The following is a 27,545-nucleotide window of genomic DNA, read 5'->3' on the forward strand; positions in this document are numbered from 1 at the left end:
ACGTGGAGTTCAGAGTGGTTTAACAAGACGGTTTTAATGCCCATTGGAAGAGACGTGGAGTTCAGAGTGGTTTAACAAGACTGTTTTAATGCCCCTTGGAAGATATGTGGAGGTCACCGTAGCTTAACAAGATGGTTTTAATGCCCCTTATAAGAGACGTGGAGTTCAAAGTGGTTTAACAAGACAGTTTTAATGCCCCTTTGAAGAGACGTGGAGGTCCCAGTGGAATAAAAAGACAATATCAATGCCCCTTGGAAGAGTAGTGGAGATCCCAGTGGAATAAAAAGACAAAATCAATGACCCTTGGAAGGGACATGGAGGTCACAGTAGCGTAACAAGATGATTTTAATGCCCCTTGGAAGAGACGTGGAGTTCAGAGTGGTTTATCAAGATGGTTTTAATGCCCCTTGGAAGAGACGTGGAGGTCACAGTAGCTTATAAAGACGGTTTTAATGCCCCTTGGAAGAGACGTGGAGTTCAGAGTGGTTTAACAAGATGGTTTTAATGCCCCTTGGAAGACACTTGGAGGTCCCAGTGGAATAAAATGACAATATCAATGACCCTTGGAAGAGTAGTGGAGGTCGCAGTGGAATAAAAAGACATTATCAATGCCCCTTTGAAAAGTGGTGGAGGTCGCAATGGAATAAAAAGACAATGTCAATGCCCCTTGGAAGAGTGGTGGAGGTCCCAGTGGAATAAAAAGACAATATCAATGACCCTTGGAAGAGACGTGGAGGTCATAGTAGGTTAACAAGACGATTTTAATGCCGCTTGGAAGAGACGTGGAGTTCAGAGTGGTTTAACAAACGGTTTTAACCCCATTAAAGCCCATGATGTACTAATATGAGTCTGTGCCCTGGGACTTAAGAGCCTGACCCGTATTAGTACGTCATCATGTCATCGCATCGCCGCCGGGTGTCTGCTGATGTCACAGTTGTCATCCGGTACTACGTGCAGGGAGCGGTGCCGCACCACTCCCGGCACATTAACCCCCACAATGCTGCGATAAAAGTCGATCGCAGCATTGCGGTGTCTAAGAGGAGGTGATCGCAATACTCACCTCCTCTTTCGGCCTCCAGCGCTGTCTGCCGCGGCTTCCCGGGTGTTGCCATGATGACCCGATGTCGTCATGACAACATCCGGGTCACCAGACAGCAGGAAGATTGTTTGGTCATGCGCAGTGCATGACCAAACAATCTTCTCACTGTGCAGCGCTGACTGCCTGCATAGCACAGGGATGGTGCTCCATCCCTATGCTATGCAGGCGATCCGAATAAAAAAAGTGAAAGTCCCATAGTGGGACAAAGTAAAAAAAGTAAAAAAAACTCTCCGAAAATGAAAAAAAAAATAAAAAAAAGATTGTAAAAATATAAAAAAAAATAAAAAAAATAATCCACTAAAAATAAAAATCTAATGTACCCATCAAAAAATATTATTACGAAAAAAAAAAAAAAACAATAAAAGTACACATATTTGGTATTTCCGCGTCTGTAACGACCTGACCTATAAAACTGTCCCACTAGTTCACCCCTTCAGTGAACACGGTAAAAAAAAAAAGAAACTAATCAAAAAACAATGCTTTATCATCATACTGCCAAACAAAAAATGGAATAACACGCGATCAAAAAGACGAATATAAATAAAAATGGTACCGCTGAAAACATCATCTTGTCCCACAAAAAACAAGCTGCCATACAGCTCCATCATCCAAAAAATCAAAAAGTTATAGCTCTCAGAATAAAGCGATGCAAAAAAATAATTTTTTCTATAAAATAGCTTTTATTGTGTAAAAGCGGCAAAACATAGAAAAACGAAATAAATGTGGTACCGCTGTAAACGTACTGACCCGAAGAATAGAGCTGCCGTATCAATTTTACCACACGCGGAGTAGAATAAAAAAAAAAAAAAAAAAACAATTCCTGAATTGTTGGTTTTTGTTTATTCTGCCTCCCAAAAGCTGTAATAGAAAGCGATCAAAAAATGTCACGTGCCTGAAAATGGCACCAATAAAAATGTCAACTCATCGCACAAAAAGCAAGCTGTCACATGACTCTGTCGGCCAAAATATGGAAAAATTATAGCTCTCAAAATGTGGCGATGCAAAAACTAGATTTTACAAAATGTGTCTTTTAATCATAAAAACCCGATATGATTCTGGTATCTCTGTAGTCGCACCGAGCCGAAGAATAATGTTGTCTAATCACTTATACTGCACTAGGAACGGCGTAAAAAATAAACGCAAGGGCTGGGGTTGGGGATAGGGTTGTGCTAATGTTAGGGTTGGGGTCAGGGTTGGGGTTAGGGTTGATTTTTTTTTCAAAAGTAAAAAAAAAATAAAGATGACGATATGGCTACTAGTGTTGAAAGCAAGTGCTCGCTACTTGAGTTTGCATTGGGTGCTCGGGTATGCATTGAGTATTGCGGGTGCTCGAGTCTCCGCCCCATATGCTTCGGGGCCAAAAAACCTTGCGGGGATTGCCTGCCATGCACGAGCGATCCCCGCATGTTTTTTTTGGGGAGTCTAATAACCGTGAAACATGCGGGTGGGGACTCGAGCATTTCACTTGAGCACCTGTGATACATGGTGCATACCTGGGTACCCGATGCAAACTCAAGTGGCGAGCACTTGCTCTCAAGACTAATGACAACTTATTCAATATGATGACCTAATGTCATCAAATTGTGTGTCGTACCTCTGGGTTCAGGATGTTCACTATACCCCTTGATAAAATCCTTGAGGGGTGTAGGTCCCAAAATGGGGTCACTTGTGGGGGGTTTCAACTATTCAGGCACATCAGGGGCTCTCCAAACGCGACATGGTGTCCGCTCTCAATTCTAGCCGATTTTGCGTTCAAATAGTCACACAGTGCTCCTTCCCTTCTGAACTCTACCGTGTGCCCAAACACTGCATTTTTCCCACTTATGGGGTATTGGCGTACTCAGGAGAAATTGCATAAAAGTTTTTGGGGTCCATTTTCTTCTCTTACTCGTGTGAAAATAAAAAAATTGGGGCTAAAACATCATTTTTGTGAAAAAAGTTTGATTTTTTTATTTTCACGGCTCCATGTTATAAACTTCTGTAAAGGACTTGGGGGTTCAAGGTGCTCACCACACATCTAGATAAGTTCCCTGAGGGGTCTAGTTTCCAAATGGTGTCACTTGTGGGGGGTTTCCACTGTTTAGGCACATCAGGGGCACATCCGCTAATTATTCAAGCAAATTTTACAATCATAAAGACAAATGGCGCTCCTTCCTTTCCGAACCCTGCCGTGCACCCAAACAGTGGTTTTCCCCCACATATGGGGTATATCCTTACTCAGGAGAAATTGCACAACAAACTGCATGGTGCAATTTCTCCTGTTACCCTTATGAAAATGCAAAAGTGGGGGCTGAAAAACATTTTTGTGGGAAAAATGTGAAAATTTAATTTTTACGGCTCAATGTTATAAACTTCTGTGAAGCACCTGGGGGTTCAAGGTGCTCACCACACATCTAGATAAGTTCCCTGAGGGGTCTAGTTTCTTAAATGGTGTTACTTGTGGGGAGTTTCCACTGTTTAGGCACATCAGGGGCTCCCCAAATGCAACATGGCGTCCGCTAATTATTCAAGCAAATTTTACATTCAAAAAGTCAAATGGCGCTCTTTCCCTTCTGAACCCTGCCGTACACCCAAACAGTGTTTTTTCCCCACATATGGGGTATCGACTTACTCAGGAGAAATTGCTCAACAAATTTTTGGGTCCATTTTTCTTGTTACCCCTGTGAAAATTAAAAAAATTGGGTCCAAATTAACATTTTTGTGAAAAAAGTTAAATGTTAATTTTTTTTATTCTACATTCAAAAAATTCCAGTGAAGCACCTGAAGGGTAAATAAAGTTCTTGAATGTGGTTTTGAGGACCTTGAGGGCAGCAGTTTTTAGAATGGTGTCACTTTTGGGCATTTTCTGTCATAAAGACCCCTCAAAGTGACTTTAAATATGATGTAGTCCCTAAAAAAATGGTTTTGTAAATTTTGTTGGAAAAATGAGAAATCGCTGGTCAACTTTTAACCCTTATAGCTCCCCATTAAAAAAAAATGTTGGTTCCAAAATTGTGTTGATGTAAAGTAGACATGTGGGAAATGTTACTTATTAACTATTTTGTGTGACATATCTCTCTGATTGTCACAACTTGTGCAGGAACCAACTAGAGGGACGGCCCTTTTAGACTTAATATTAACTAACAGGCCAGACAGAATAACTGAGGTGCAGGTCGGGGGGCACCTGGGAAATAGTGACCACAACATTATACAATTCCACATGTGCTTCAGTAGGGTGCCCAGCAAGGGAGTCACAAATCACTGAACTTCAGTAGGGCAAAGTTTGATCAGCTAAGAGATGCCCTTCACCTTATAGACTGGGATAGTATCTTTAGTAATAGGAGCACGGATAGAAAATGGGAAATTTTCAAAACAGTCCTACATAGTCACTGTAGAAGGTACATACCTTTTGGGAATAAAAGGGCTAGGAATAGGAGGAAGCCAATGTGGCTAAATAAGGAAGTCAAGAGGGCAATGAAAAACAAAAAAGGGCTTTCGGTAAACTTAAACAAGAAGGCAGCGAGGAAGCGCTAATATCTTATAGGGAAAAAAACAAAATCTGTAAGAAACAAATAAGAATAGCAAAAGAGGAGACAGAGAGACTAATTGCCAAGGAAAGTAAAACAAATCCCAAACTGTTCTTTAACTATATAAACAGTAAAAGGATTAAAACTGATGGCGTTGGCCCATTGAAAAATAACCTGGGTAAAATCATAGAGGGCGATGAGGGTAAAGCAAACCTACTCAATAGCTTCTTCTCCACTGTTTTCACAAAAGAAAACAATTTATCGGAGGAAATGCAGAGTGATAAAGTAAACCCTCCGCTAAATATCACCCACCTAACCCAGGAGGAAGTTCAGAAACGCTTAAATAATATCAAAATAGACAAGTCACCAGGCCCAGATGACATACACCCCCGGGTACTAAAAGAATTAAGTAATGTGATAGACAGGCCGCTGTATCTTATATTCAAGCACTCTTTATGGACAAGGACTGTCCCACTAGACTGACGCCTAGCAAATGTGGTACCAATATTCAAAAAGGGGTCTAAAAGTGACCCTGGGAACTATAGACCAGTCAGCTTAACGTCTGTTGTGGGTAAATTGTTTGAAGGATTTCTTAGAGATGCTATTGTAGAATATCTTAATGATAATAACTGTCTAACTCCATATCAACATGGATTCATGAGGGATCGCTCCTGCCAAACAAACCTGATCGCCTTCTACGAGGAGGTGAGCTCACAGCTGGACCGGGGAGAGTCAGTGGATGTTGTATACCTTGACTTCTCCAAAGCGTTTGATACCGTGCCACACAAAAGGTTGGTATATAAAATGAGAATGCTTGGTCTGGGGGATAATGTGTGCAAGTGGGTAAATAGCTGGCTGAGTGATAGAAAGCAGAGGGTGGTTATCAATGGAGTAAGCTCAGGGTGTGTCAGGTTTACTAGCGGGGTGCCTCAAGGGTCTGTCTTGGGCCCTATATTATTTAATATATTTATTAATGATCTAGTGGAAGGGTTGCATAGTAAAATAGCAATATTTGCAGATGATACTAAACTTTGTAAAGTAGTTAATACAGATGAGCACAGGGCACAGCTACAGGAGGATTTAGATAAATTGGGGAGTTGGGCCAAAAAATGGCAAATGGTGTTCAATACCGATAAATGTAAGGCCATGCACATGGGAAAGAAAAACAGCAGTCACCCATACATATTAAATGGGAAACCGTTGGGGAAATCTGACATGGAGAAGGACCTGGGCGTCTTGGTTAATAGCAAATTAAATTGGAGTGCCCAGTGTCAGGCAGCAGCTGCGAAGGCAAATAGAGTCATGGCATGCATCAGAAGAGGAATAGGGGCATATGATGAGAACATTGTTCTTCCTCTGTATAAAGCGCTGGTAAGGCCGCACTTAGAATATTGTGCACAGTTCTGGGCTCCGGTGCTCAGGAAAAACATATTGGAGCTAGAGAGGGTACAAAGGAGGGCGACTAAGGTAATAAAGGGAATGGAGGGACTAGAATACCCAGAGAGGTTGTCAAAATTAGGCCTATTTACATTGAAAAAGAGAAGGCTTAGGGGAGACCTCATAAACATGTATAAATACATCAGGGGGCAGTACAGAGATCTCTCCCATGACCTGTTTATACCAAGGATGGTGACAAAGACGAGGGGGCACACTATGCGTCTGGAGGAAAGGAGGTTCCTGCACCAGCATAGAAGGGGATTCTTTACGGTCAGAGCCGTGAGACTCTGGAACTCTCTGGGAGAGGAAGTGGTGATGTCCAACTCACTTAAAGAGTTCAAGAGAGGCCTGGACGCCTTTCTTGAGAACAATAAAATTACATCTTATGCTTAGTTAATTAATCCAGGGATTTAATTTTACTGCCAGATTGGTGTCGGGAAGTGAATTTTTCCTCAATGATGTAAATTGGCCTATACCGCATGGTTTTTTGTTGCCTTCCCCTGGATCAACGCTGCGGAATAGCTGCAGTGCACAAGAAATAGGCTGAACTGGGTGGACGCTTGTCTTTTTTCGGCCTTATAAACTATGTAACTATGTAACTATGAAAGGTATAAAAATTCAAATTTTGAAAATTGCAAAATTTTCAAAATTTTCGCCAAATTTCCGTTTTTTTCACAAATAAACGCAAGTGATATCGAATAAATTTTACCACTATCATGAAGTACAATATGTCACTAAAAAACAATCTCAGAATCAGGGGATTCCGTTAAAGCGTTCCAGAGTAATTACCTCATAAAATGACAGTGGTCAGAATTGGAAAAATTTGCTTGGTCATTAACGTGCAAACCAACTTGGGTTGTAAAGGGGTTAATGCCTCTTGGAAGAGATGTGGAGGTCACAGTAGCTTATCAAGACAGTTTTAATGCCCCTTGGAAGAGACATGGAGTTCAGAGATATTTAACAAGACGGATTTAATGCCTCTTGGAAGAGACGTGGAGGTCACAGTGGAATAAAAAGACAATATCAATGTCCCTTGGAAGAGTGGTGGAGGTCCCAGTGGAATATAAAGACATTATTAATGCCCCTTGGAAGAGTGGTGGAGGTTACAGTGGAATAAAAAGACAATATCAATGCCCCTTTGAAGAGTGGTGGAGGTCGCAGTGGAATAAAAAGACAATATCAATGTCCCTTGGAAGAGACGTGGAGGTCACAGTAGCTTAAAAAGACGGTTTTAATGCCCCTTGGAAGAGACGTTGAGTTCAGATTGGTTTAACAAGACGGTTTTAATGCCCCATGGAAGAGTGGTGGAGGTTACAGTGGAATAAAAAGACAATATCAATGCCCCTTGGAAGAGTGGTGGAGGTCGCAGTGGAATAAAAAGACAATATCAATGTCCCTTGGAAGAGACGTGGAGGTCACAGTAGCTTAACAAGACGGTTTTAATGCCCCTTGGAAGAGACGTTGAGTTCAGATTGGTTTAACAAGACGGTTTTAATGCCCCTTGGAAGAGACGTGGAGTTCAGAGTGGTTTAACAAGACGGTTTTAATGCCCCTTGGAAGAGACGTGGAAGTACCAGTGGAATAAAAAGATAAAATCAATGCCCCTTGGAAGAGTGATGGAGGTCCCAGTGGAATAAAAAGACAATATCAATGCCCCTTGGAAGAGTGGTGGAGGTTACAGTGGAATAAAAAGACAATATCAATGCCCCTTGGAAGAGTGGTGGAGGTTACAGTGGAATAAAAAGACAATATCAATGACCCTTGGAAGAGATGTGGAGGTCACAGTAGCTTAACAAGATGGTTTTAATGCCCCTTGGAAGAGACTTTGAGTTCAGAGTGGGTTAACAAGTCGGTTTTAATGCCCCTTGGAAGAGACGTGGAGGTCCCAGTTGAATAAAAAGACAATATCAATGCCCCTTGGAAGAGTGGTGGAGGTCCCAGTGGAATATAAATGTGACGCTCACAGCCCTCTCTGGGAAGATGGGGGGTTACTCGGAGCCGGGTCAGATGTTTGAGGGGTGTAGCCGTGGCCTGGACCCGTTCTGTGCCCAGGGCCGACACATTAAAAGATTTAATGGGCTTTCAGGGTTGGTGTTAATCTAGTGGTTGTATTGACTACGCCACCTGTGGTTTCTGGTGATCCTCCACCAGCACTGCGTTCAGTCCTCTGAGGCGGGATGTAGTGGCAGGAGCATATGGTACTACTCCCCACAGGCGGAGCAGGGCCTCAGGGCAGAGAGAACAGGAGGATGGGAATTGTAGTGGGAGATGTGGTGCGGTGTCGTGCGGTGCCGCATTGCAATAAGAATCCGGAGGCCATAGGGGTAGTCTTTCAAGCTTTACTCACGGTAGAATGCACAGCTGCAAGGATTCTCCCTGCTCCTCACGGCGCGCTGTGGCCACCAGGGCCGGGGGTCCGACAACATCCGGGTAGTTCAGGTGCTTTGGTCAGGACCCTGCACCCGAGTGTTCGTAGAATTTCCCACTAGGTCCTCTCCTGTCCGTATGTGTTTGTGTACTAAGGCCGGGTCTCCCTCTGGACTATGCACAGAACAAGGGTACGGGTGGCGACTCCGCTCCATCCGTTACTCGGTGGGATCCACTGAGCCTCCGGGCTTCTCCGACTAAGACTTGAAGTGACAGAGTCAGATATCGGGGGCCGGTACCACTCTTGCAGCAGGAATCCCTCTGACTAGGCCAGAATAGTGAGGACAGGTGGCGTATGTCTCTCCGTCTGCATCCCCCTGGGATCCTTTTGCCTGCGGAGCATTACTCCTCCGCTCCCCTCCAGGCCTTCTTAAGTCAGGGCCTTGACCGGGTACAGACAGCCGTTAACTCTTGCCCATTCCTCGACTCAAGGCCAGAGTACGAGGACCGTGTCCCCATCCACTGCAGGTTCACACAGAAAGCCACGTTCAGTGATGAAGATCACATTTAAAGACCTTGAACTTAAGATGGCTGGCTATTAAATATGAATTTTGTGGTGTAACCTCTAAGTGTGTACTCCACCCTCACCCACTACTAGGTTCCCCCTTACTTTTGGTTCCCCCATCTCCTCTTATCCCGGCTGGGCCAGAACCCTGGTGCCTTTAAGCCCCCCTCAGGTGGGAGAGGTGTAGTGATGAATGCAGAGGTGGGGTCCTGACAGTTGCACCATCCTTACCTCGAAGGAGAGATACCACACCTCATTAACGATATGCAGTACCCCTGTGGCGACCGAACCCTCAGAAGCGCCACATAAAGACAATATCAATGCCCCTTGGAAGAGTGGTGGAGGTCCCAGTGGAATATAAATGTGACGCTCACAGCCCTCTCTGGGAAGATGGGGGGGTTACTCGGTGCCGGGTCAGATGTTTGAGGGGTGTAGCCGTGGCCTGGACCCGTTCTGTGCCCAGGGCCGTCACATTAAAAGATTTATTGGGCTTTCAGGGTTGGTGTTAATCGAGTGGTTGTATTGACTACGCCACCTGTGGTTTCTGGTGATCCTCCGCCAACACTGCGTTCAGTCCTCTGAGGCGGGATGTAGTGGCAGCAGCATATGGTACTACTCCCCACAGGCGGAGCAGGGCCTCAGGGCAGAGAGAACAGGAGGATGGGAATTGTAGTGGGAGATGTGGAGCGGTGTCGTGCGGTTCCGCATTGCAATAAGAAACCGGAGGCCATAGGGGTAGTCTTTCAAGCTTTACTCACGGTAGAATGCACAGCTGCAAGGATTCTCCCTGCTCCTCATGGCGCGCTGCGGCCACCAGGGCCGGGGGTCCGACAACCTCCGGGTAGTTCAGGTGCTTTGGTCAGGACCCTGCACCCGAGTGTTCCTAGACTTTCCCACTAGGTCTTCTCCTGTCCGTATGTGTTTGTGTACTAAGGCCGGGTCTCCCTCTGGACTATGCACAGAACAAGGGTACGGGTGGCGACTCCGCTCCATCCGTTACTCGGTGGGATCCACTGAGCCTCCGTTCTTCTCCGACTAAGACTTGAAGTGACAGAGTCAGATATCGGGGGCCGGTACCACTCTTGCAGCAGGAATCCCTCTGACTAGGCCAGAATAGTGAGGACAGGTGGCGTATGCCTCTCCGTCTGCATCCCCCTGGGATCCTTTTGCCTGCGGAGCATTACTCCTCCGCTCCCCTCCAGGCCTTCTTAAGTCAGGGCCTTGACCGGGTACAGACAGCCGTTAACTCTTGCTTGTTCCTCGACTCAAGGCCAGAGTACGAGGACCGTGTCCCCATCCACTGCAGGTTCACACAGAAAGCCACGTTCAGTGATGAAGATCACAATCAAAGACCTTGAACTTAAGATGGCTGGCTATTAAATATGAATTTTGCGGTGTAACCTCTAAGTGTGTCCTCCACCCTCACCCACTACTAGGTTCCCCCTTACTTTTGGTTCCCCCATCTCCTCTTATCCCGGCTGGGGCAGCACCCTGGTGCCTTTAAGCCCCCCTCAGGTGGGAGAGGTGTAGTGATGAATGCAGAGGTGGGGTCCTGACAGTTGCACCATCCATACCTCGAAGGAGAGATACCACACCTCATTAAAGAGATGCAGTACCCTTGTGGCGACCGAACCCTCAGAAGCGCCACATAAAGACAATATCAATGCCTCTTGGAAGAGTGGTGGAGGTTACAGTGGAATAAAAAGACAATATCAATGCCCCTTGGAAGAGTGATGGAGATCGCAGTGGAATAAAAAGTCAATATCAATGCCCCTTGGAAGAGTCGTAGAGGTCACAGTAGCTTAACAAGACGGTTTTAATGCCCCTTGGAAGAGACGTGGAGTTCAGAGTGTTTTAACAAGATGGTTTTAATGCCCCTTGGAAGAGACGTGGAGATCACAGTAGCTTAACAAGTCAGTTTTAATGCCCCTTGGAAGAGACGTGGAGTTCAGAGTGGTTTAACAAGATGGTTTTAATGCCCCTTGGAAGAGACGTGGAGGTCCCAGTGGAATAAAAAGACAATATCAATGCCCCTTGGAAGAGTGATGGAGGTCGCAGTGGAATAAAGAGACAATATCAATAACTCTTGGAAGAGTAATGGAGGTCGCAGTGGAATAAAAAGGCAATATCAATACTCCTTGGAAGAGTGGTGGAGGTCCCAGTGGAATAAAAAAACAATATCAATGCCCCTTGGAAGAGTGGTGGAGGTCCCAGTGGAAAAAAAGACAATATCAATGACCCTTGGAAGAGACGTGGAGGACACAGTAGCTTAACAAGACGATTTTATTGCCCCTTGGAAGAGACGTGGAGTTCAGAGTGGTTTAACAAGACGGTTTTATTGCCACTAGGAAGAGACGTGGAGGTCTCAGTAGCTTAACAAGACGGTTTTAATGCCCCTTGGAAGAGACATGGGGTTCAGAGTGGTTTAAAAAGACGGTTTTAATGCCCCTTGGAAGAGACGTGGAGGCCCCTGTGGAATAAAAAGTCAATATTAATATCCCTTGGAAGAGTGGTGGAGGTCGCAGTGGAATAAAGAGACAATATCAATTACCCTTTGAAGAGTAGTGGAGGTCGCAGTGGAATAAAAAGACAATATCAATGCCCCTTTGAAAAGTGGTGGAGGTCGCAGTGGAATAAATAGACAATATTAATGCCCCTTGGAAGAGTGGTGGAGGTTACATTGGAATAAAAAGACAATATCAATGACCCTTGGAAGAGACGTGGAGGTTATAGTAGCTTGACAAGATGATTTTAATGCTGCATAGAAGAGATGTGGAGTTCAGAGTGGTTTAACAAGACAGTTTTAATGCCTCTTGGAAGAAACGTGTAGGTCACAGCAGCTTAACAAGACCTTTTTAATGCCCTTTGGAAGAGATGTGGAGTTCAGAGTGGTTTAACAAGACTGTTTTAATGCCCCTTGGAAGAGATGTGGAGGTCACAGTAGATTAACAAGACAGTTTTAATGCCCCTTGGAAGAGACGTGGAGTTCAGAGTGGTTTAACAAGACGGTTTTAATGCCCTTTGGAAGAGACGTGGAGGTTACAGTGGAATAAAATGACAATATCAATGCCCCTTGGAAGAGTGGTGGAGATCGCAGTGGAATAAAAAGACAATATCAATGCCCCTTGGAAGAGACGTGGAGGTCACAGTAGCTTAACAAGACGGTTTTAATGCCCCTTGGAAGAGACGTGGAGTTCAGAGTGGTTTAACAAGACAGTTTTAATGCCCCTTGGAAGAGACATGGAGGTCCCAGTAGAATGAAAAGACAATATCAATGCCCCTTGTAAGAGTTGTGGAGGTCCCAGTGGAAGGAAAAGACAATATCAATGCCCCTTGGAAGAGTGCTGGAGGTCACAGTGGAATAAAAAGACAATTTCAATGTCCCTTGGAAGAGTGTGGAGGTTACAGTGGAATAAAAAGACAATATCAATGATCCTTGGAAGACATGTGGAGGTCACAGTAGCTTAACAAGATGATTTTAATGCCCCTTGGAAGAGAAGTAGAGTTCAGAGCAGTTTAACAAGACGGTTTTAATGCCCCTTGGAAGAGACGGGGAGGTCCCAGAGGAATAAAAAGACAATATCAATGCTCCTTGGAAGAGTGCTGGAGGTCACAGTGGAATAAAAAGTCAATTTCAATGCCCCTTGGAAGAGTGCTGGAGGTTACAGTGGAATAAAAAGACAATATCAATGAACTTGGAAGACACGTGGAGGTCACAGTAGCTTAACAAGATGATTTTAATGCCCCTTGGAAGAGACGTGGAGTTCAGAGTGGTTTAACAAGACAGCTTTAATGCCCCTTGGAAAAGACGTGGAGGTCACAGTAGCTTTACAAGACGGTTTTAATGACCCTTGGAAGAGACGTGGAGGTCCCAGTGGAATAAAAAGACAATATCAATGCCCCTTGGAATAGTGGAGGAGGTTACAGTGGAATAAAAATACAATATCAATGCCCCTTGGAAGAGTGGTGGAGGTCGCAGTGGAATAAAAAGACAGTTTTAATGCCCCTTGGAAGAGACGTGGAATTCAGAGTGGTTTAACAAGAAGGTTTTAATGCTCCTTGGAAGGGACGTGGAGGTACCAGTGGAATAAAAAGACAATATCAATGCCCCTTGGAAGAGTGGTGGAGGTTACAATTGAATAAAAAGACAATATCAATGGCCCTTTAAAGAGTGGTGGAATTTACAGTGGAATAAAAAGACAATATCATTACCCCTTTGAAGAGTGGTGGAGGTTACAGTGGAATAAAAATACAATATCAATGCCCCTTGGAAGAGTGGTGGAGGTTACAGTGGAATAAAAAGACAATATCAATGCCCTTGGAAGAATGGTGGAGGTCGCAGTGGAATAAAAAGACAATATCAATGAACCTTGGAAGAGACGTGGAGGTCACAGTAGCTTAACAAGATAATTTTAATGCCCCTTGGAAGAGACGTGGAGTTCAGAGTGGTTTGACAAGACAGCTTTAATGCCCCTTGGAAAAGACGTGGAGGTCACAGTAGCTTTACAAGACGGTTTTAATGACCCTTGGAAGAGACGTGGAGGTCCCAGTGGAATAAAAAGACAATATCAATGCCCCTTGGAATAGTGGAAGAGGTTACATTGGAATAAAAATACAATATCAATGCCCCTTGGAAGAGTGGTGGAGGTCGCAGTGGAATAAAAAGACAGTTTTAATGCCCCTTGGAAGAGACGTGGAATTCAAAGTGGTTTAACAAGAAGGTTTTAATGCTCCTTGGAAGGGACGTGGAGGTACCAGTGGAATAAAAAGACAATATCAATGCCCCTTGGAAGAGTGGTGGAGGTTACAATTGAATAAAAAGACAATATCAATGGCCCTTTAAAGAGTGGTGGAATTTACAGTGGAATAAAAAGACAATATCATTACTCCTTTGAAGAGTGGTGGAGGTTACAGTGGAATAAAAAGACAATATCAATGACCCTTGGAAGAGACGTGGAGATCACAGTAGCTTAACTACACGATTTTAATGGCCCTTGGAAGAGACGTGGAGTTCAGAGTGGTTAACAAGACGGTTTTAATGACCCTAGAATGTGATGTGGAGGTCACAGTAGCTTAACAAGACGGTTTTAATGCCCCTTGGAAGAGATGTGGAGTTCAGTGTGGTTTAACAAGATGGTTTTAATGCCCCTTGGAAGAGACGTGAAGGTCCCAGTGGAATGAAAAGACAATATCAATGTTCCTTGGAAGAGTGATGGAGGTCTCAGTGGAATAAAAAGACAATACCAATGCCCCTTGGAAGAATGGTGGAGGTTACAGTGGAATAAAAAGACAATATCAATGCCCCTTGGAAGAGTTGTGGAGGTCGCAGTGGAATAAAAAGACAACAACAATGCCCCTTAGAAGAGTAGGGGAGGTCCCATTGGAATAAAAAGACAATATCAATGCCCCTTGGAAGAGTGGTGGAGGTCGCAGTGGAATAAAAAGACAATATCAATGCCCCTTAGAAGAGTGGGGGAGGTCCCATTGGAATAAAAATACAATATCAATGCCCCTTGGAAGAGTGCTGGAGGTTACAGTGGAATAAAAAGACAATATCAATGACCCTTTGAAGAGACGTGTAGGTCACAGTAGCTTAACAAGATGATTTTAATGCCCCTTGGAACAGACGTGGAGTTCAGAGTCGTTAACAAGACGGCTTTAATGCCTCTTGGAAGAGACGTGGAGGTCATAGTAGCTTTACAAGACGGTTTTAATGCCCCTTGGAAGAGACGTGGAGTTCAGAGTGGTTTAACAAGACGGTTTTAATGCCCCTTGGAAGAGACGTGGTGGTTCCAGTGGAATAAAAAGACAATATTAGTGCCCTTTGGAAGAGTGGTGGAGGTCCCAGTTGAATAAAAAGACAATATTAATGCCACGTGGAAGAGTGGTTGAGGTTACAGTGGAATAAAAAGACAATATCAATGACCCTTGGTAGAGACGTGGAGGACACAGTAGCTTAACAAGACAATTTTAATGCCCCTTACAAGAGCCATGCAGTACAGCATATTAAAAACATTATTCACAATATTGGGGAGTGGGTCTCCCATAGTCTTTGCCTATGCCTTCCAAGAAAAAGCTGCCAAAAATTAGGATGGAGGAACTTGCATTGCCACTTACAAGAGCCTTGCAGTACAGCATATTAAAAACTTTATTCCCATTATTGGGGAGTCGGTCTCCCATAGTCTTTGCCAATGCCTTCCAAGCAAAAGCTGCCAAAAATTAGGATGGAGGAACTTGCATTGCCACTTACAAGAGCCATGCAGTACAGCATATTAAAAACTTCATTCCCATTATTGTGGAGTGCGTCTCCCATAGTCTTTGCCTATGCCTTCCAAGCAAAAGCTGCCAAAAATAAGGATGGAGGAACTTGCAATGCTGGCAATTACGGACCATGGTCACCATGGTGGTATAGTGGTTGTGGAGGCTGAGGATAAGGAGAAGAGCAAAAAGCAGCCGAAATGATGAAGCATGTACCCATGTGTGGGTGTGAAGCGGTGCATGGGAATACACCTCCCGAAATAACACAGTGGATTTGACTTTATGGTACTCTGCTGTCATTTGGTGGTGATGAAAAGTCTGGCCCAATCCAGCCCTTTTTCATTTTGATATGGGTCACCTTGTCAGCATTGTCAGTTGACAGGCGAGTGCGCTTATCAGTTATAATTCCCCCAGCGGCCCTAAAAACAAGCTCCGATAACACGCTAACGGCAGGGCAGGTCAGGACCTCCAAGGCATAAAGAGCGAGTTCATTCCAAGTGTCCAGCTTGGATACCCAATAATTAAAAAGCACAGAGGAATCACGGAGGACGCTGGTACGGTCGGCAAGGTACTCCCTCACCATCTTTTGAAACTTTCCACTCCTTGTGAGAGTACCCCATGCCTCAGGGCCTGTAAGCTGGGCGGGTCTCAGAAAACTGTCCCAGAAAGTTGACAGTGTTCCCCTGCCTCTGCTGGATTGGAGTTGCCTCTGTCTCGCCTGTACGCCTTGGTTGGTCAACGAACTGTGACCTCTGCCGCTAGCGTGTTCAGATGGGAATTTTTTTAACAGTTCTGCAGCAAGGGCCTTCTGGTACTGCCCCATTTTTGAAGACATCTCCACCTCAGGAATAAGAGAGTGAAAGTTCTTCTTGTAGCGGGGATCTAAAAGTGTCACCAACCAGTAATGACTGTCACCCAACATTTTGACAACGCGAGGATCACGGTTAAGGCAGCGTAACAATAAGTCAGCCATGCGTGCCAGACTGGTAACGGGCAAGACTTCCGTGTCTTCACCAAGATGACGACTGACCATGCTCTCCTCCTTCTCCTCCTCCTTCTCCTCCTCCTCCCCCCTGTCCTCAGGCCACCCACACTGATCCGACGGTATGACTGTTGCACAGATACTACCGTCTACAGCGTATGATACCAGCTCCTGTTCTTCCTCCTCCTCCTTCTCCTCTCCCTCATTGTCCCCCAGTGCAGGTTGGGATGAGATGAGGCTGGGCTGTGTGTAATCGCCCGCTACGGCTTCTTGATCAATCTCATCATACTCTGGCTGCAATGCCTCCTCTTTAACTCTCTGCAGAGAGCGTTGCAAAAGACAGACAAGTGGGTTGCTGATGCTAATGATAGCGTCATCGCCACTCACCATCTTGGTGGACTCGTCAAAGTTTGTCAGGGTGGTACATATGTCAGACATCCAGGTCCACTCCTAAGGTCTTATGTGTGGAGTCTGACCTGAATATCGATGGCCTGGTTGCAGCTGGTACTCCACAACTGCTCTCTTCTGTGTAACATCCCAGGTGGCGTGCTTGCATAGTGCACCACCTCTCACTATGCAAGACCGCAATCTTACCTGCCAGTCCAGCCTGCAAACCGTGCTCCAGTTCATGCTGTGTGCATGTCTCTTGACTGACTGCTTAGGGTGGCGGCCCGGTTACTTCCTGATTCTTATAGCTGCTATGGGCGCACCCCTAATGCGTCTCCAGCCTATTGCTGTGAGTCACTGGATATTTAAACCCCCTCCACCCAGAAGGAGATGCCTGAGCAACACCTTCACTCAGTCTTTGCTACTGAATTGCCAGGTCCTGTCCTGTTTCTAGTCTGTTTCTGCCACTCTGCGGGCTGCATACCCAGACCTGTTATCTCTGACTTCAAGTCTGTTTCCGCCATTCTGGGGGCTGTATACCCAGGCCTGTTACCTGTGACTTCTAGTCTGTTTCTGCCACCCCGGGGGCTGTATACCCAGGCTCGTTCTTGTATCTCATTGCAGTAGCAGTTCCTTTCTGAACTGTCTCCTAGCCTTTTACCTGTTTGTCTCTATGTCCGTGCCTTCCCTTTTCCTGCAGTATCTGAACCTGCACCTAACTCCAACTCGTTGTCTCTGTACTTATGTTTGTGAGTTTTGTGTACACTCACTACTTCATAGTAAGTACCTTGTGTGTATCTGGTTCTGCTTGTCCATTTTCCCTTGTTCCGTATCTTCCTCCTGTTCTAGCCATCTTCCTGTATTTTCCAGTCTGTTCCATGTGAACAGAGCCCTGTCCTCTCTACCTTCAGCCCTGTTCGGCTCTGCTTGCTCACCGCGCCATCGGTTTCTCTCTGCTCTGACTCGCCCACCGCTGTACATGGTACAGTGAGATCACTAATCACGCTCACGCCAGTCAGCCTTGTTGCAGCTGGTACTCCACAGCTGCATTCTTCTGCTCACAAATCCTTTGCAACATGTGGAGGGTAGAGTTCCAACGTGGAGGACATCACACACCAGTCGGTGTGCCGGAAGCTGCAAACGCTGCTGCAACACAGCAAGGGCGGCGGAAGCTCTAGCCGACTTCCAAAAATGAGCTGACAGGCGGCGTACTTTGATGAGCAGATCTGGCAACTCGGGGTACGATTTAAGAAAGCGCTGAACCACGCGGTTAAGCACATGAGCCAGGCATGGTACGTGTGCGATCTCGCCTCGCCTCAGAGCCGCCACCAGGTTACGGCCATTGTCACACACGACCATGCCTGGATGCAGGTTCAGCTGTCTCAGCCACAGATCTTCCTGCTCTTTCACAGCTGTCCACAACTCACAAGCAGTGTGAGGTTTATCACCTAAGCTTATGAGTTTCAGCACAGCCTGTTGCCGCTTGGCTGAGGCAGTACTGCAGTGCTTCCAGCTTGTAACTGATGTGGTGATTTCTGAGATGGAGGCTGAACATGAGGAGGAGGATGATGCACAGGAGCTGTACACTGCGGGGGCAAGTTTGACTGACATAGGGCCCTCAATCCTCGGTGTGGGGAGGATGTGTTCCGTCCCAAGGTTCGACTGGGTCCCGGCTTCCACTATGTTTACCCAGTGTGCCATCAGGGAGATGTACCATCCCTGGCCTCAAGCACTTGTCCACGTGTCCGTTGTCAGGTGGACTCTCCCAGTAACTGCATTGTTGAGTGCACGGCAGATGTTTTGGGACACGTGCTCGTGTAGTGCGGGGACGGCACACCGGGCAAAATAGTGTCGGCTGGGGACCGAGTACTGAGGGACGGCCACCGCCATAAGGTTGCGGAAGGATTCCGTCTCCACCAGCCTAAATGGCAGCATTTCCAACGTAAGCAGTCGTGAAATGTGCGAATTTAGGACTGTGGCCTGTGGGGCGTTGGCTGCGAATTTGCGCTTTCGTTCAGAGGTCTGGGATATCGACAATTGAACGCTGCGGTGGGACGTGGACATGGACTTTAATGCTGTTTCTTGAGAAACTGCCATAACAAGTGAAGACTGAGAGGAAGGGGCATCTTTGCATGCAGTATGGATAGGGGATTGCCTTGCATGCACAACAGGGGGTCCTCCTACAGCGGAAGAAGCAGAGGTGACACCCGCTGACACTGGTCGTGGACCCTGGGGTTCTCCCCACAAAGACGGGTGCTTTACTGACATGTGTCTGATCATGCTGGTGGTGGTCAGGCTGGTAGTTTTGTCACCCCTGCTGATGCAGGCATGGCAGGTGGTACAAATGGCCTTTTTGGGGTTATCAGCAGAGTCTTTAAAAAAATTCCAGACTCTGGAAGACCTACCGGTTGTACTGGCAACGTCCCTCGTGTTAGTGTTGGGGGGAACGGTTGCCCGCCTTCTGCCTGCGGCCACCAGACTGCTTCTTCCTGCCTGTTGGGGTACTCTGCCTCCCTCCCCCTGTGTGCTGCTGGCCTCGCACTGCATGTCTAGATCATCCACCACCTCCTCCTCTTCCACTTCCACACCACGATCCTCCTCCTCACTTTGTGGCAATTGTGTTTCGTCATCGTCCACCTCTTGTGACAAATTGCCAGCGTCGCCTTCCTGTGGCCGTGGCTGTTCAAATATTTGGCCATCGCTACATGGGATCTCCTCTTCCACCTCTTCAAGCGGAGCAGGCGAGGGGCCCAAATATGAAAATGGACCATTGAACAGCTCTTTAGAGTGTCCAAGTGTGGGATCAATTGCTGTCTGACGACACTCGGCATGGTGGGAGGAAGGAGCATCAGGGTGAGGAGGAGTATGCGGTCGAGACTCATGGCTACTAACACTTGACCATGTGGAAGACAGACCGGAGGTGGTGGTGCCCAGCTGACTGGAAGTATTATCTGCTATCCAATTAATAACCTGTTCACACTGATCAGTTCACAATAGTGGTGCTGTTGTGTGCTTCCCTAGTAAATTCGGTCAAGAACTGGGAGCGAGAAGATGTGGCTGTTGGTTGTGGCACATTTTCACCTTGGCCACGGCCCCGTCCTCTGCACGCATCACCAGAATGTCCAGTTCCATGTCCCTTGCCACGCGCCTTGCCCATTGTAAATGAAGTAAAAAATCTTACACTCGCACTATTAATGGAAAAAGGGTAATAAAAAGGAGATTAGAACCGTGGAAGAGGAAAACCACAGTTCTATTTCTCTGGCCTACACCAGAATCTTTTAAACAGATATATTTGTGTCTGAACAGTCAGTGAGACACGAAAACTGTTTTTTTTATGCAAAAAGGTGGTTTACACCCAGATTTCAACCGTGGAAGAGGAAAACCACAGTTCTAGTTCTCTGGCCTACACCAGAATCTTTTAAACAGATATATTTGTGTCTGAACAGTCAGTGAGACACGAAAACTGTTTTTTTTATGCAAAAAGGTGGTTTACACCCAGATTTCAACCGTGGAAGAGGAAAACCACAGTTCTAGTTCTCTGGCCTACACCAGAATCTTTTAAACAGATATATTTGTGTCTGAACACTGACAGACACACTCAATTTTTTTTTTTTGGGCGGGGGGGATACCAAAAGGTTAATAAGATGGGTATTTGTACAGTCTGACTGAGGAAAAAAAAAAAAAAAGAAGTGGATTTAGATGAAAAAAAAAGATTTTTCCTGGCCCCTGAGACCTTGGGCTAAGTCTAGCAATTTGAAAAGCAGCACACAGGACTGTAATGCAGTGTTTGTTGGTATAACCACTGCATCTCCTATACAGCCTGCCTGCCTGCCTTTTATCTGGGATGGATATTAGTCCTGAGAAGGACTGTTTGTTTGATTTTGCAGGCTTTAGAGCCCCTACACTACCTATTTCGCAGTATAAATCTCTCCCTAGCTCAGCAGCACTCTCCCTACACCGTCTGATCCGGAGTGACTGTGTCCAAGATGGCGGCGCCCGGTTTTAAATACTCGAGGTGACGCTGTGCGGCCAGCCAATCACTGTAATGCTCACAACCAACATGGCTGCGGCATTACAGTGACTGGTTGGCAATCCCTGCATGTTCATTTTCTCTGTAAAGAGCGCCAAACATGTGACTCGCCCCCTGGGCCGTGGGACACTCGGATCCGGGCAATTAGGGAAACGGTGGGAGTAGTAGTGGCAACCCGGTTCCGTGGCTCAGGGTGGTCAGGCCAGTGGTAGTTCGTTATGTGCTGATGTTTATGTCCGACTACGCCACCCGTTGATTGCGGTTATTAGGAACCGCCGCTGCATGCAGACCGCTGGGGCTGATGGGGTGTGCAGCTATGGTAGTGTGACTCCCCACGGGAAGAGTGCGGCCCCAGGGCAGTATAGTGGATGGTGGGAGTGATGGTAGTGAGAGTCCCAGTGCTGATAGTGCTGGAGGAGCAAGGAGCACACAGACAACAGGTTGCAGTCCAGGGTCTTTACTAAACAGGTAAACTGACGCACAAACAGTCCCAGCTAGGAGGGGACCTGGATGTCTGAGAGCAACGGGGAAATTGGCCCTGGTCAGGGTGAGGGTGTAGGCCTACCGTGCTTTCTGCGCTCCTTCTGGCTATCTCCTCCTGATAGGGTAACAGCCCACGTTTCCAAGCTTTCCGTGTATTCTCGCCTGTATGGCCTGCGACGTGGGTTCCTTTCTGCTCCCAGCCTTGTATGGCTTTACTGGTCCCTTCGGTTGTGGCAGGGCCTCCAGGCTTCTTAGGCCAAGGAATGTACAGTCCCTTGCGGACTGGTTCTCTGCTGGGGGATGTGGAATCCTTCCAGCCTCAGACACCAAAGTCTGGTAAAGTTAAGTCTTTTCTCTGCCAAGACAGGCTCTCTTTGCCTCTTGTCTCTGGCTTGTGGCTCTCCTCCTGCCGCACTTCCTCTTAGGTGCAGTGCAACTCTCTGTCCCTGCTCTACTGAGACACGTCTCAGTCCTGAGACAGGTCATCTGGTTCTCTCTAACCCTGCCCTCAGTACCAGCTTTTATAGGGGCAGCCAGCTCCCCCTACTGGCCTGAGACAGGAGGCATTGCATGCTAATGTTCCCCTGACTAGAGAACCTCCCCCTTGCTCTCAGACACAGCTTTAATTACACTTGCGGCATCCAGGTCAGGGTGACACACATGCAGTGCAGAGACCCGAGCTCCCGCCCGAGTAACCCGGAAATGCTCGGTGCTCGCCGAACATCCCGAGTAGTAAGATGCATGTTATCATCTCTGAAACAAGGCCAAGAAAGGAAAAATTCTGTCGGGGTATGTAAACTTTTGAGAACAACTGCGTATATGTATATATATATATATATATATATATATATATATATATATATATATATATATATTTATATATATATACATATGTATATATATAAAAAAAGCACAGCAGTTATAGTGTGCGGCCATGTCTGGTGAAGTGCCGGCAATCATGCAGCGCCGGTGGTACAGCTGGGGGAGCGGCCTAGGCTACGATAGCGAGTGGCCCCCCTGATGATCCAGGGCCCCAGTACTTGCCTGGTTGCGTCGACCCTGCCCCCTACCCTATCTCTCTATCTTCACCCTCCCCAGACAGCAACTACGGAGACACAAGGCCCTAGGGCCCAGGCCCACCAGCGCCACCCCTATTACTCCAAATCAGCTCCCCCTCTGGCACTTCCCCGGCTCACACACATTCACCTCACTACCCAGTCCTGTCCCACAGTAACATATGCTGTTTAATTTATTTAAAAAAAATACAAAATTTGTTTCAGCACCGCAGCCTTACATTTCTGAACCAGCATGCACTGATGACGACTCTTGCTCCGGGCCAGGCACTCTCTTGGCACGCCGCAGGCACAACCTAGTATGCTGCAGCTCCACAATAGGACCCTGGGTCAGACGTGCATCAGGTGGGTGGAGCTAACCGCAGCACTGCCAGTATTCTGTGCTACTGAGACTCTGCGACTGGCAGCTGTGCAGCGCAGTGTGCCACAGAGTCTCAGATAAGCCCAGACGCCACACAGCAGCTTGTATACCTACAGTGTTCGCTGCCGTGTCTCTGATTGACATATCACAGAGCGGCAGCTGCCGGAGGCCTTCAGATAATGACAGAAGCTGCTGTGGCTCAGGTGGGCCCCTCCATGTGACAGGGCCCAGAGCAACCACCCCCTTTGCTCGTCCAGTAGCTACGCTACTGCGGTACCCGTTCTACTGCTGCTAAATGAGACAGTTGTCGTGTGACAGTAGATTTGTTCCAGTGTGGGCACTGTGAGTTAGGACATATAATACATTGCATTGTAAATTGTACTTTCCTTCCATCTACTGTCCAATATGTGTATATGAAAGTGATTATTCTCCTCACAACAAGCTGCCATAAAAACGGCTGGGAGGAGTCTCCCAGCTCAGGGCTCGCACACTGACTGAGCACTGGTACAAACAAGTTGTGGGCGCTTCAAACTGCCTAAGGAAGTTATAGGAGTCAAACATTATTTCTCTCAGAAGAGTTTCCATGCCAGTCCACGCTGGGGAGACATTTTTCTCCACATAATATCCTTCACAAAAAGAGTGAAGCCTCTTCCAGTCAGGAGAGAATGCTGTACATGGGCTCTCATGCACGCTGGTTATCCTGTTTGCTTCTAGCCGGGTCGAGCCCCATGCCCCATGTGGCTGCCACGCCATCGATTTTGTTTTAACCTACCCCTTGCGAAAGGGAAAGGTGGGCTAAAAACTGTGAGTACATCCACACTTTAGTGTGTTTCCACGGAGAGCTAATCTGTGAAGGTCCCTCCATCAGTGTAATATTTCCTAGACTGTGCAGAGCATTTCCTCTACTAGGAAGTGAAGAGAACTCTGCTACAGCTGCCCGTAGAGGCCATAACTTTGCTTGCCTCATGAAGAGAGAACCATTACTTTCATCTGCAAAATATACTGTGAACTTTGCCTTTAAGAGAGATTATACCCATTTACCAATTTCAGTAAAATTGTTATGATTACAAGTTCACCTGCGTGTCTGGCTGCCTGAGATTGCACAAACATCACGAGCACTCCAAAACCTGCACCCAGACACCACCGCTACAGGAGTGCCCCCGGTGGGTCCTATACCATCCACAAGTGCCACCTCCCACTTTTGACAATTGTTGTGGACACGAAGGAAGTGTTGAGTGGTCCAACGACCCACTTCAGCTACTGTGACATTATTATCTGCTGCCAGTGAGACTACATACCTGAGCTGGGCCTTCTGCAACATCTGCCACCTTCCCAGTGGCCCATCACAATCATACTAGAATGTTTTCCACTTGTGAATCACTAAAGTTGAACATTTTCCATGAGAGAACTTGCCAGAAAATTAACTCCACAGACAAACTGTACAATGCTAAGAGAAATTGCAAAATACCCAAAAGCTATAGTTAAGACTTTAAAGGCCTCAGTTAATATGTTAAACATTAAAGTTTATGATGGTACAATTTGAAAAAGTCTGAACAATCATAGCTTGTTTAGAAGGGTTGCCAGGAGAAAACCTCTTTCTAAAAAAAGCATGGCAGCATAGCTAAAGTTTCCAAAGTTACATTTGAACAAGCCAAAAGACTTCTGGAACAATGTCCTTTGGACAGATGAGACAAAAGTTGAGATGTTTGGCCATAATGCCCTGCAACAGTGAAAACTGAACACAGCATATCAGCACAACACCTCAGACTGTACTTTTAAGTCAAAACAACCTGTAGGAAGATAATTATGATCGGATTTGGCAAAATTCAAATTCATCAGCTATCATGGATTTTCACTGGAAACTCAATTCACAGAGAAGATATTCTTTGTAAATTTAATGTCCCTTATTATGTCTGGAGTCTCTTACTTGATTTCCTGAAAAAATAGGAAATAATGGACTAGAAAAGTCAAATTTTGAAATTGCAAGATTTTAATTTTTTTTAATCATATTGTGATGTGAAAAATAAGAAAATACAATACAAAACTACATACTACAGAACGACAGTGAAACTGTTGTTTTTAAACCAGGTATTGGTACTTTTGGCAGTGTGGACAGGTGCCAGGTCCTGCTGGAGAAGGACATTTCCATCTCCAAAAAGCTTGCTGGCAGAGGGAATTATGAAGTGTTCTAAAATTTCCTGGTAGATGGCTGCGCTGACTTTGATCTTGATAAAACACAGTGGACCTACACCAGCAGATGACATGGCTCCCCAAACCATCATTGATTGTGGAGACTTCACACTAGACCTCAAGTAGCTTGGATTGTGGCCTCTCCACTCTTCCTCCAGACTCTAGGACCTTGATTTCCAAATGAAAATTGGAACTCTGGGTCCTTGTGGCGTGTCAATGACTGCCTTCTGGACATCTGTCAAGCCAGCAGTCTTCCACTTGATTGTGGAGCCTACTGAAACAGACTAAAGGACCTTTTAAAATGCTTAGTAAGCCTTTGCAGGTGTTTTGTTAATTATTTTAATTTACTGAGATAATGACTTTTGTGTTTTCATTGGCTGCCAGCCATAATCATCGTTTCAATAATATATACAGGGTGGTCCAAAGTAGGTGGACAGAAAATAATAACATTTATTTAGATTTATATATAAAATTATATTTACTAACACAAGCATAACATTGACAATTACATTTTATTCTGAACAATAATACAAAAACCCTTCAATTTTATCCACGCAGGTGCTCAAACTGTTTTCCATTACAATTTGCACAGCTTTGAAGTCAGCCTCTTACGCTTCAACAAACTTTTTTGCACAAGTCTCTTTGGGTATTAATTTCTTGAAATGCATCTCTTATGTAATTTTTCAAATCACTGACACTTTTTGGTTTTTGACTATAAACTTTGTCCTTGAGTACTCCCCAAAAGAAAAAATCCATTGGTTGCTAAGGGCAACTGAGCCAGTTTCACTTTACACCATGTTTGATAAATCTCCCCCTTCATAACCTTATTACACTTTCTGTCCACCTACCTACTTTTGGACCACCCTGTATGTATGTATATATATATATATATATATATATATATATATATATATATATATGTATATACACTGTTCAAAAAATTAAAGGGAGGGAACACTCAAATAACACATCCTGGATCTGAATGAATGAAATATTCTCATTGAATACTTTGTTCTGTACAAAGTTGAATGTGCTGACAACAAAATCACACAAAAATCATCAATGGAAATCAAATTTATTAACCAATGGAGGCCTGGATTTGGAGTCACTCCCAAAATTAAAGTAAGTGGAAAAACACGTGCCTGTACGACCTCCCTACAACGCCTGGGCATGCTCCTGATGAGGTTGCGGATGGTCTCCTGTGGGATCTCCACCCAGACCTGGACTAAAGCATCCGCCAATTCCTGGATAGTCTGTGGTGCATGGAGCGAGACAAGATGTCCCAGATGTGCTTAATCGGATTCAGGTCTGGGGAACGGGCGGGCCAGTCCATAGCTTCAATGCCTTCATCTTACAGGAACTGCTGACACACTCCAGCCATATGAGGTCTGGCATTGGTCTGCATTAGGAGGAACCCAGGGCCAACCGCACCAGCATATGGTCTCACAAGGGGTCTGAGGATCTCATCTCTGTAGCTAATGGCAGTCAGGCTACCTCTGGCGAGCACATGGAGGGCTGTGCGGCCCTCCAAAGAAATGCCACCCCACACCATTACTTACCCACTGCCAAACTGGTCATGCTGAAGTATGTTGCAGGCAGCAGATCGCTCTCCACAGCGTCTACAGACTCTGTCAAGTCTGTCACATGTGCTCAGTGTGAACCTGCTTTCATCTGTGAAGAGCACAGTGTGCCAGTGGCGACTTTGCCAATCCTGGTGTTCTATGGCAAATGGCAAGCGTCCTGCACGGTGTTGGGCTGTGAGCACAACCCCCATCTGTGGACGTCGGGTCCTCACATCACCCTCATGGAGTCAGGTTCAAACCGTTTGTGCAGACACATGCACATTTGTGGCCTGCTGGAGGTCATTTTGCAGGGCTCTGGCAGTGCTCCTCCTGTTCCCCCTTGCACAAAGGCGGAGGTAGTGGTCCTGCAGCTGGGTTGTTGCCCTCCTACGGCCCCCTCCACGTCTCCCGGTGTACTGGCCAGTCTCCTGGTAGTGCCTCCAACCTTTGGACAGTATGCTGACAGACACAGCAAACCTTCTTGCCACAGCAAACCTTCTTGCCACAGCTCGCATTGATGTGCCATCCTGGATGAGCTGTACTACCTGAGCAACTTCTGTGGGTTGTAGAGTCCGTCTCATGCTACCACGAGTTTGAAAGCACAACCAACATTCAAAAGAGACCAAAACATCAGTCAGAAAGCATTGGTACTGAGATGTGGTCTGTAGTCCCCACCTGCAGAACCACTCCTTTATTGAGTGTGTCTTGATAATTGCCAATAATTTCCATCTATTGTCTATTCCATTTGCATAACAGCATGTGAAATTGATTGTAAATCAGTGTTGCTTCCTAAGTGGACAGTTTGATTTCACAGAAGTTTGATTTACTTGGAGTTATATTCTGTTGTTTAAGTGTTCCCTTTATTTTTTTGAGCAGTGTATATACACACATACATATTATACAGGGTGGGCCATTTATATGGATACACCTAAATTAAATGGGAATGGTTGGTGATATCAACTTCTTGTTTGTGGCACATTAGTATATGGGAGCGGGAAAACTTTTCCAGATGGGTGGTGACCATGGTGGCCATTTGGAAGTCGGCCATTTTGAATCCAGCTTTATTTTTTTCAATGGGAAGAGGGTCAATGTGACACATCAAACTTATTGAGAATTTCATAAGAAAAACAATGGTGTGCTTGGTTTTAACATAACTTCATTCTTTTATGAGTTTTTTACAAGTTTATGACCACATCTAAAATGTGCTCAAAGTGCTACCCATTGTGTTGGATTGTCAATGCATCC

This window comes from Phyllobates terribilis, unplaced genomic scaffold (genome assembly GCF_046119375.1).
Source record: "Phyllobates terribilis strain yellow unplaced genomic scaffold, ASM4611937v1 Scaffold_3__8_contigs__length_932513732, whole genome shotgun sequence".
Lineage (NCBI taxonomy): Eukaryota > Metazoa > Chordata > Amphibia > Anura > Dendrobatidae > Phyllobates > Phyllobates terribilis.